Here is a 10,389-nt window from a genome sequence, read left to right as displayed (position 1 = left end):
CATAAGACATGAGCAAATGTTTCCACCCGCATTTAAGCTCATTAAAAAATGAACTATTCCCTCGTAAATAACCATCGTGAATGTAGTACTTCAGCTATTAAAGCCTTGGTCGTGTTTGCACCGTCACCTCCACTTTTTCATTGGCCGATCATTCACCTCCATTTGATTGTTTACCCATTTTGAAGAACAGCTGCGAAGAGTGATTTCACTAGCCATCCTTGTGACACTGTCGTGATTGGAAAATTCCAAACCTTACCTGGAATCAGCTGTTACCCGTTTTATCACTCGTTCCTCAAAATAAAAGTCTCCTTTAAGCTCTTTTCAACTGACTCATAAAATATGAAAATATTGCCGAGCCATTGGCCTCTCCGGCTCGTTAAAGGGACAGGAAGTGCTATCCCTCCTCTAGATTTTAATCTTTTTGGACCTGAGGGATTATTAGACAAAAAGATCGAGCGCTTGTTTTGTTCGGCTCGTTAAAACTATCGAAAATTCATCCCTTCTGTATTGTTTTATACTTTTTCGGACTTAAGGGATTAGATGACGAAAAAGGAATTTTGGAGTTACCTTTACATTCCTTTTTCAGACTCTCTAATATTGAAAAGGACCGAGTTATCTTTGTCGATAAACTCGTTAAAAATATTAATAGCGATAAACTTTTCTTTAGACGAGAACGAGTTTCACTATCGCTAGGCTCGTTAAAACATAGCGATGGTTTTGCCCGAAGGGAAAATTATAGAACAAGCATATGTTATCCTCCTCAAGCTTGACAAAAATAAAGAGGTACTGGTCAGCAATGACTGGGGAAAATTGGGAAGAAAACTCAAAGAAACTTTGTCGGTAGCAAGTCGCTCTTGAACATGACACTTCCACTCCGTGTCCGAGTCGGGTTGGGTTGTTTCATTCTCCGGTCACATCACCATGGTCACGCCATACCATCCACATTTGGGGTTAATGCTACCAATCCATCACATCAGTGTCGCCAATATGTTCAAGAGAAGTCATCCAGAGAAGTCACCTGTGTCTCACCCACTACCATACATTATACTCCATTCTTTCATGACCACCACCTTGAACCTTATATCACCAGATCGTTTTCACCTCCATCAAAATCATTTGCTTTGTTCCGTGTCATTGATGTGGGATTCATTAAGGCCCTCCTGTGACGGATCACTTCTTGTCGACATCAGCTCATTATCCAAGAAGTTGATCTAGGAACACCCCATTCAGTACTTTGAAGCTTGCATGCCTCAATGGCAAGTTTCTCACTTCCGGCGACAGGTATACATCAATGGCATTCGACCGAAAGATTTTGCGTGGTGTTCGACGCCATGTCCTTTATTCGTACCACGTGAATTGTACTGTATTACCTTGAGGGTAAGTATCATTATCGGTGATTCCTCTCATGCTTGTTAACAGTTTACATCATTGATTGGTAATAAAGCGATGTCTTTCCATGTTCTACTTCAGAACATTTCTCACATGGATCGACTTGTACTTCGAGTGAAGATCGGACGAGATTGAAGACCCCGGATCTAGTTTCATCCATCTGGGCTGCGATATATATTCAGGGAAATAAAGACATTAAATGTACAACATTGCAGCGCAGATAGTCATCCTACCAAAAGGATGATGGCTCTATCAGAATCATCAGTCTACACTCAGACGATTGTCTGTCCTATGTACATGAAAATGAATTTATAAAGCTGAGCATGGGAATGCCTGCCTCAGCTAGATCATGAAAATATTATGAAGATAATGTATTGTATTGTATCTTATTACAGGTCTCCTCCCAACATTGAAAGAATTTTGGATCCTCACAATAAAGCATTTCACCCGACATCAAAAGATTAACGGCCTCATGCTTTAGGGGGAAAATGTTATAGACATTTTTGGGCCCTACAACCCCAAGCATGAAATGTCCATAAACCAACGGCTCCTAAGTCCCTAAAAGTGTTGTTCTAACCCCTAAAGGAACAAGGTCAACAGATTACAGCTTCTCCCAGAAGTTCTCCATGAGAAACCGCTCAGAATTAGTCAAAACAGGATCATTGCAGTTGCTCCACTGGCTAAGTGCGTTGCATCTCACCCAAATGCACTGTGAGGGTGCGTTTCATTTCAAAACTCCCTTCTGTGGGGTGCAATGGGTGAGAAATGACAAATGGCAGTGTCATTCCGTGAGGTGGAGAGGCAATGGAAGCTTCCAGAATCTTCTCCTGTGACACTTGCCTCACTGAATTCGACCAAGGATGAGTAAGAGACCCTCAGTATCCAAGTGGAAGCAAGAACTGACAGAGAGAAGACACTAATCAAATCACAAGCTGACTCATCCCCCTTACAGATATCTATATATGGATCCCTCATCCCAGAGATCCAGAGGCTGGAATTTTGCATATTGTAAGGAATTGTTCGTTTCTAGAGACAAACATCAGATTGTTGGGTGATCTAAGCTTTGTTTGAGGTGAAGAGGGGCTTCTTTGCTAGGAGGTTTATGCTGGGTCGGAACCACTGGTTGTAACTCCTCCTGGATCTTTTCTTGTTTATCAATAAAAGCTATTTGAGTTTTCCTCCATGCTTTTGTGTCATTGATGCTTGTTACATTTGTATGGTCAATTTAAATCTGATCCTAAGTTGTTTATGAATATAGATCCATGTCTTTGTATAGTGATATGCTTCTGTGATCTTACAGGTACTTTGTGAAGCTGGGCGTGCTAGGGAGCAGGTAGCTGGAGACTATCAAAGAAGAGAGGGATCGAATCAAAGGATTAGCGCAAGACAGAGGTTTGTTCTTTCTATTACTCTCTATCTATAATTCATAAAGGAAATACAAAAGTAGCTTTTCTATGTTTGTTTCTAAGGCAGCTGTCATACCTTAGCGGGATAGAGCAGTTCTAAATAGACACTTTTCCCTGTAACAAGGACTAGGCCTAAGCATCCCCAATAGGGACTGACATTCTGTAAAACACTTCGCATCAATGCAACCTCCAAGTCTAGGATACAAGACAAAGCATAAATGATTGAAACAACTTATGAAACATAATTAGAAGGATCACCTCCTTCTCAATCGAACTACTAAATCATCAATTAGGCCTTTCATCCATCCATTTAACAGTTACAAGTAAGTACATGAAATAACAATGACATGAAGTAGTCACATAACCGTGCTTATAACCAACATTAAACCATATAAATATCAAAGATATGACCACCATTAAATCCACATATAAACAAGAAAAAAATCAAGAGAACATACATTTTATTAATCATAGGAAAATATGACCATGTTCAGGACTTCCATGTACAACCCAACCATATACATGGCTTAACCAAATATCTCTTTCATCCAGTCACCCCCATGCCATATTCCAAGCATGAATTTAGGATCTCATGTAAAAAAAAATCCAAGAACAAGCAAGGGAAGCCAGATGTTAAACCACCTCCACCCTCATCCAACCGTGATCACACCAAAACCAGTGCTTTGATCACAACCAAACCAAACTTGGAATGCCATCTGGAATCCATCACTACCCTTAAGGAATTTTCTATCTCCTTGTCTCTCAGGCTTTATTGCAATCCAAACCCAGATCACTAGGCCCTAAATTGAGACTAATCCCTCAATATTTTCCGTGTATCTTGCCAAATCTGGTCAAGCGATTCCTAGGCCTTTGGGAATGAACCTTTAGACCACCTCTGCCCCAGATTCCAAAATTTATTCAGCAATTCGAAAGCTCAAAAACCAAAATAACATCCCGATGTACCATGGCAACTGGAAAAAGGCTAGGCTATGTTAAAATCCATTGTCATAACTTGGCAAAACCATGCCACCTACAACAAGAGAACCATACACCAACATGCAAAGTCATGCATGTCTAAACCAGCTAAGTAATCACACATGCAAAAAGTTACCTGCAAGTATTCCTACGAAAGATGCTTGAGTCCTACTTTCCTTTCCTTTCATTGGTTTTCCTTTCTTTTTCTCCAAAATAGAGTGCTCCAAGAAAAATTTAAGTGACCAAGAGTGAGAGACCAAGTGAGAGAATAATGAGAGAGCTCCAGACTTGAATTGACAAAAGGATAACATTGACTAAGAAACTCGCAAACTAATCCTCATAAGCCTTTTTATGAATGAGGCCTCTAATTTCTTCATTTTCAATTATTTTCCTTCAATTTCCTCCTCACATGAAACCTGTGACCTTTCACCTTACGTTTCTCCTAATTCCCTTTATTTTCATAAATAAATGTGCTAAAAATTTCTTTTTTCCTTTTAATGCCTTTTCATTTTCAAATCTCCTTAGCCGAAAACACACATCTAGTGATGCCAGCTAGGATATATTTTCCCAACATTCATCTTCGAATACGTTTCCCTTACTCGTGGTCTTACTTTTCCTTTATTAACTTTTATTACATGAAATTTTTCCCAGGGTTGTTATAGATGGCTCTTGGAATTGTATAGTGCATGGTTGGAGGTAGCCCAGGATATGCTTTGCACAATCCCAAAATCCAAGTCAAAGGCTTAAGTCTCTAGATTGTATAGATCAAGTTGTGTAAAGTGATATCTGGGCAAGGGGACCCAGATTTGCCCAAGGGGAGTGTGAACAACAAGAAAATTTGAAAGATAGTGTGAAGTTGAGTGCAGATATGAAACAAGTACAACATTTGAAACAAGTCTAGCAATTAATTAAATGAAGGAAAATGAGGCATGTGAGGAGAGTCACCGCAATGGTGGCCGTTGGTGCCAAAACATGAAAACTCATGCGACACTTGGGAAAGACAATCTATAACTTGAAAAAATGCTTCTGCAATCTAAAACAAGTTAAAATTCCAAAAATCAGGCGTAGAAACAACACTTGCATAAGCGACATAACCAGCACTGACACAAAAAAACGACAAAATACAACAAAAGAAAAACACACCTAGAAAAGCGAAATTGATCACATCGAAGACTCCTTGATCTCCTTAGGAATGCTAAAGATCCAAGATCAAGTGTGAAAATGAGACCTAGTAGCATCGATTAAATATATTTTGATAAATTAGGGTTTATGGTGTGCATGCCTAAAATCAAGGAAAAATCGACACTTGGAAGAATTTTTTAAAAATAACGTAAGCATCTCCTTTAGGATGCTAAAAATATATCCCTATTTTTTAGGGATTACTTTTATCTTTTATCTTTTTTTTTTTTTTTTTTTTTGGGGGGAAACTTGTTATGCACACTATCGGGAAAGATAGGGTAGTCCCGGGAACCAAGCAATTTTCTAGCTCAATGCACTGGATGGTTTGTGAGCTCAAGGAGGGTTGCGCAATTTATGGGCTTAGTTTTGGGATGTCCCCTCATGACTACACATTTTCTAAGGTCAAGTCGTACAAACAGTCAAGACTGCGTAATTCCCAACAAAAAGCTTAGTTACTATCAAGAAATGTGCATTTTCTAGGGCAAGCCTAGAACTATTGTGGGACCAAGTCAAGAGATCAACTTGTGAGTTAGAAAATCAATTAAGTAAGCAAACATAAGGCAAATTTGAAAGATAAGTCTCAGTCGAAGCACAGATACTTGGATAAGTGTGATATGAGTTACTGTGGTTAAGAAGGAAGGCTCCAAAATCGAAGCATAGGCAAAATTTTGGAGGGTAGTTGTAGCCACTACAACATATCCATTGACCTTGTCATCATAGTACTTGAGCTCTTTATCTTCATCTTTCTTGGTGCTTGATTCTCCATCATAATGAAAAGCGATCTTGATGAGGTTAGATATTTAACTTTTGATAATATAATCTAGAATATTGGTATTCTTATCAAAATTTTGATATTGGATTAATTGGTCACTGGAAGTTTCTAGATTATTTCTTAGATAAACAATCTCAACTTCTAAATTGTCACAATGACCTTCTCTTTCAATCAACTAGTTGTTCATCACTTCTTCCACTCTTTTTCCATCCCTTTACTCAATATTCTTGATAACAATACTTTTTCTTATTTCATAATTATCAATTTCCTTGTCTTCATATTCTCTTAGTAGTTCCTTTTGCTTTTTATTTGACATTGCAAGCCTCTTAATATCTTCTAATGAAAAGGCTTAAGTTTTCTTTTAAAATATATCTTTTCAACGAGGTCACATTCTTGGTTTATTTTCATTTCACCTAATTCTTTCCTTCAATCTAATGTCTCCTCAATAGTCATGCGTAGAATCCCTTCTTCATCACTAGTGGAGATACATCCCTTATCTTGTTCATATAAAGAGACATCTTCTAACGAAGAAAGACTTATCTTATTTTCCTCATGGGATACTCTGTCAACTTTAATTTCTCTTTTATCACCATCATTTTCTTAATTTTCATGTGAACATTTAATATAAATATGACTTATTATTTTATAATTGCCATATAATAACATCGTACCTATGGACTGTACTTGTTTTTCATCTTCTTCATCTTTAGCTTCATCCTTTGAATATGAATTATTCTTTCAATAATCAACAGATTAAGCCTTCATAACAAGGAGATACTCTTCATCATATGATTCATTAATTGAAAAATGATGGTCTTCAATATGTTCGGGTCCTATAAATATAGGTAATTATAATATGCATACAATTATTTAATTTGGGAATTTGCTTGTCAAGTTTAGCCTATGAGTCATTGGGTGTCATAGCCTACAAATTTACTTGTCAAAGAAGCTATTTAGTCCTTGAAGTCATGTGATCATATTAGTCTTAGGTTGGGGATGATTTTTTCTTGTCAAACTTCTATAACTAATATAGTAAGTATTTTCATAATAAAGTACTTAGAAACAACTTTCCAACTAGCTATAGATCCCCTCAAAAGGACCTCAAAATCAAAAGTTATGAGAGGAAGAAGGTCCTGGTTTAAAACCCACAAAACGAAGCAAAAGGCTAAGTAAAAGTCCAAATCCTACATATTAGTGATTAGTGATCTTTGGGATCACAATCTAAGTGATTAGTGATCTTTGGGATCAAAATTGGTGATCAGAGGTTCCAAGTACCCCACATCTAGCATCCCAGAGGTTATATGGCCATATTGGCAATCAAGGGAATTGAAAAATCATTGATCGGTGTTCTACAAGGCATGACAGGGTGATGAAATTTCGAAATCATCACGATTGCGGGAGAAATACTTCAGTGTTAAAATGTCGAGTAAGGCCAAAACAAATTTACAAAGGACCTTTTTTCAAAAATAGAGAAGCCTGAGGCCTTTTTCTATCTCCTCCCAAAGTGATGCGTGTCAGCAAGAGATTTAATCTGATAAGGGGCGCGTGACAGTCACCGATTGGTTCTAATATGGCCCACGTCATGGCTAACATCAGTATGACGTGACTATATGGTGGACAAGTGGTAAGCAGATTCAACATTTTCAAGGGTCAGAGGAGGTCGAAAATGGGGGACACGTTCCACCACTCACAGGTTCACATGTGGCAGTGACAAGTCAGAGGATGACATCATGGAACGAACGTTAAGGCACATTATGCATTATAATGGAATCGTTGATTGAAATTCTCTGATCGAGGGGCTCCAATAATGGGTTTGAATGTGGGCACATGAAGATTCACAGAACAAGGGGCTTAGTAGAAAGGTGATTAGTGTTCAGTGATTGGCGGAGGCATATTGTACATCACATTGAAAAATGTCGATTGGAAATCGTCAGGAGAAGAGCTCTGACTAGGAGGACTAGATTGCAGTCACGTGAAAAAAAAAAGGATTGAGGGCCAAATGCAAAGGGTTATCAACGCTCAAAAATAAACGGAGCTTTGTTGTGCACCAATCTAAAACACTGATTAGTGTTATGAACTAGCTCACAAAAATATAGAAAAGATAGATCAATGACTTCAAACTGAGCCTCTTTGAGGGGCCAACCTCCTTTACATTACATAAATGAACAATTCTTGGATGATACAAATGAATAAACCTCCTTTATATATATAGGAGTCTAAGGGGTCACAATATAATCAAAGCTGACATAACAATAATAATATAAGGGCACAACAATAATAATAGTGGGCTTCTATGGGGCACATTAATAACAATATGTGGATAATAGGGGCACAATAATAACAATAAAGGCTACAATGACAATAGTAATGGGGGATCAGTAGTATTATAGGGACCTAACATGCCCATCTCCTTCAAGAAAGTGTTGTCGTCAATTCTTGAGTAGTTTTGGATGCTTCTGTATAAAATTCTCATCCTCCGATGTGGAATATTCAGCAGGTAAATTCTTCCACTTGATGAGATACTCCAAAATTGATCGATTACATAGATTTCGAGTTCTTGTTTCTGTGATTTCTTCATGTTCCAATATGATTTTTCCTTCCTCGTCAAGTTCTGGCAATATTGTTGGAACTGGGAGCTTGTCACCTATAACCTTCTTTAAACATGAAACATGGAAAACTAGGTGCACTCGGGAAGCTACAAGAAGCTCTAATTTGTATGCCCTAGTAGCAATCTTTTGCAACACCTCGTATGGACCATAATACTTTGGTGATAATTTATTATCCTTCTTAGCTTGCTTGAGGGACATTTGTGTTTATGGTTGTAGCTGTAGGAATGCCTCTTCACGTATATCAAAACTTATTTAACTGTGATGTTGATCTGCTTGTTGTTTCATTCTATTCTGCACCAAGGTGAGGTTATCCTTTAAGAGTTGGAGAACTTGGAGAACAAAATGGGTATTCAAAATTAAGTTTAATGAAAATGGAGAGGTTATTAGAAATAAATCAAGACTTTCTTGTAAAGGGTATGCCCAACAAGAAGGTATAGACTTTGAAGAAACATTTGCACCTATTGACAGACTTGAAGCCATAAGAATGTTTCTTGCTCCTTCACGTTTTCAGAAATTCAAAGTGTATCATATGGATGTAAAATCTGCATTTCTTAATGGAGATTTAGAAGAATTTTAAATTGAACAATGAGAAGGATTCATTCTAGGAAATGATGCAAATCTTGTATGCAAACTCAAAATGGTTCTATATGGACTAAAATGAGCTCCAAGGGCTTGGTATTATCATCTTGACAAATATCTAGAACAAAAAGGGTTCACAAAAGGATTTGCAGACAACAGCTTATACACAAATATTGAGAATGATAAACTTCGAATTATTATTGTTTATGTTGATGATATCAACTTTGGTAGAAATGGAGAATCTACGAGTCAGAAATTTGCTTCTATTATGCAGCGAGAATTTGAAATATCCTTACTTGGCAAACAAACTTATTTTCTTGGTTTACAAGTACATCAAACAAAAGATGGAATTTTTCTTTCACAAACTAAATATCTCAAGTAGATTCTAAAGAAGTACGAAATGGAAGACTCTAAACTAGTATGTACTCCAATGGTAACAGGATGTAGTGTCAGTTCTAATGATGAATCACCTACAATGAATCAACCAGCCTACAGATCTATGATTGGAAGTCTGCTTTATATAACAGGTACCAGACCAGATATCATGCATGCAGTAGGAATTACTGGATTATTCCAGGCCAATCCTAAGGAATCACATCTTCACGTTGTAAAAATAATATCCAAATATCTCCAAGGAACTCGAGGCTTTGGTCTATGGTATCTTAGAGATACAGATCACACTATTCAAGCATATAAAGATGGATATTGGGAAGGAAATAGTGATGACCTAGAAAGCACTAGTGGAGGAGCATTCTATATGGGATCATGATTAGTGTCTTGGTTCAAAAAGAAACAAAGTTTGGTTGTCTTATCTACAGCTGAAGTAGAATATGTGGTTTTTTCATCTTGCTGCACACAACTACTTTGGATGATAGAAATATTGCAAAATATTCAAATCATATGTTTTCCACCCATCTCCATTCTATGTGATAATACAAGTGCCATCAGTATTTCAAAAAATCCAGTCATGCACTCCAAGACTAAGAAGATACCCATTAAATACCACTTTCTATGAGAACGAGTGCTTGAAAAAAAGGTTAAATTGGAGTATGTTCCCTCTAAAGAACAAGTTGTTGATATATTTACCAAACTGTTTCCCAGAGAAGCATTTGAATATCTTAGACAAAAGTTGGGAGTATTTTTGCATCATCCTGTTGTTAAATACAATTTTCGGAGAAATGTTTCTTATACGTGGGTTTCATGAAGCAGAATCACGTATATAATGAGATTTTGTGGCTGCAGGAGCATATATATTTTTCTGATATAACAATAGTGGGTCATACTCAAAATTAGTTTTTGTCATGAGTGTTCAACATGATGGTTACAATTTCTTGATATGATTTGTTCATTGCGGTTTATTTTTACTGATGAAGATTCTTTGATGAATGATTTGTTGACAATGCATATGTAGCACAGGTTCAGGGGGATCATTAGCCTTCAAAAACATTATGCATTGATGGCATCATGGTTGTTGAATTCA

This window comes from Pinus tabuliformis, chromosome 4_2 (assembly GCF_031772625.1).
Source record: "Pinus tabuliformis cultivar Carrire ecotype Pingquan chromosome 4_2, CPIR1, whole genome shotgun sequence".
In the NCBI taxonomy this organism is placed as follows: Eukaryota; Viridiplantae; Streptophyta; class Pinopsida; order Pinales; family Pinaceae; genus Pinus; species Pinus tabuliformis.
This window is presented reverse-complemented; position numbering follows the sequence as displayed.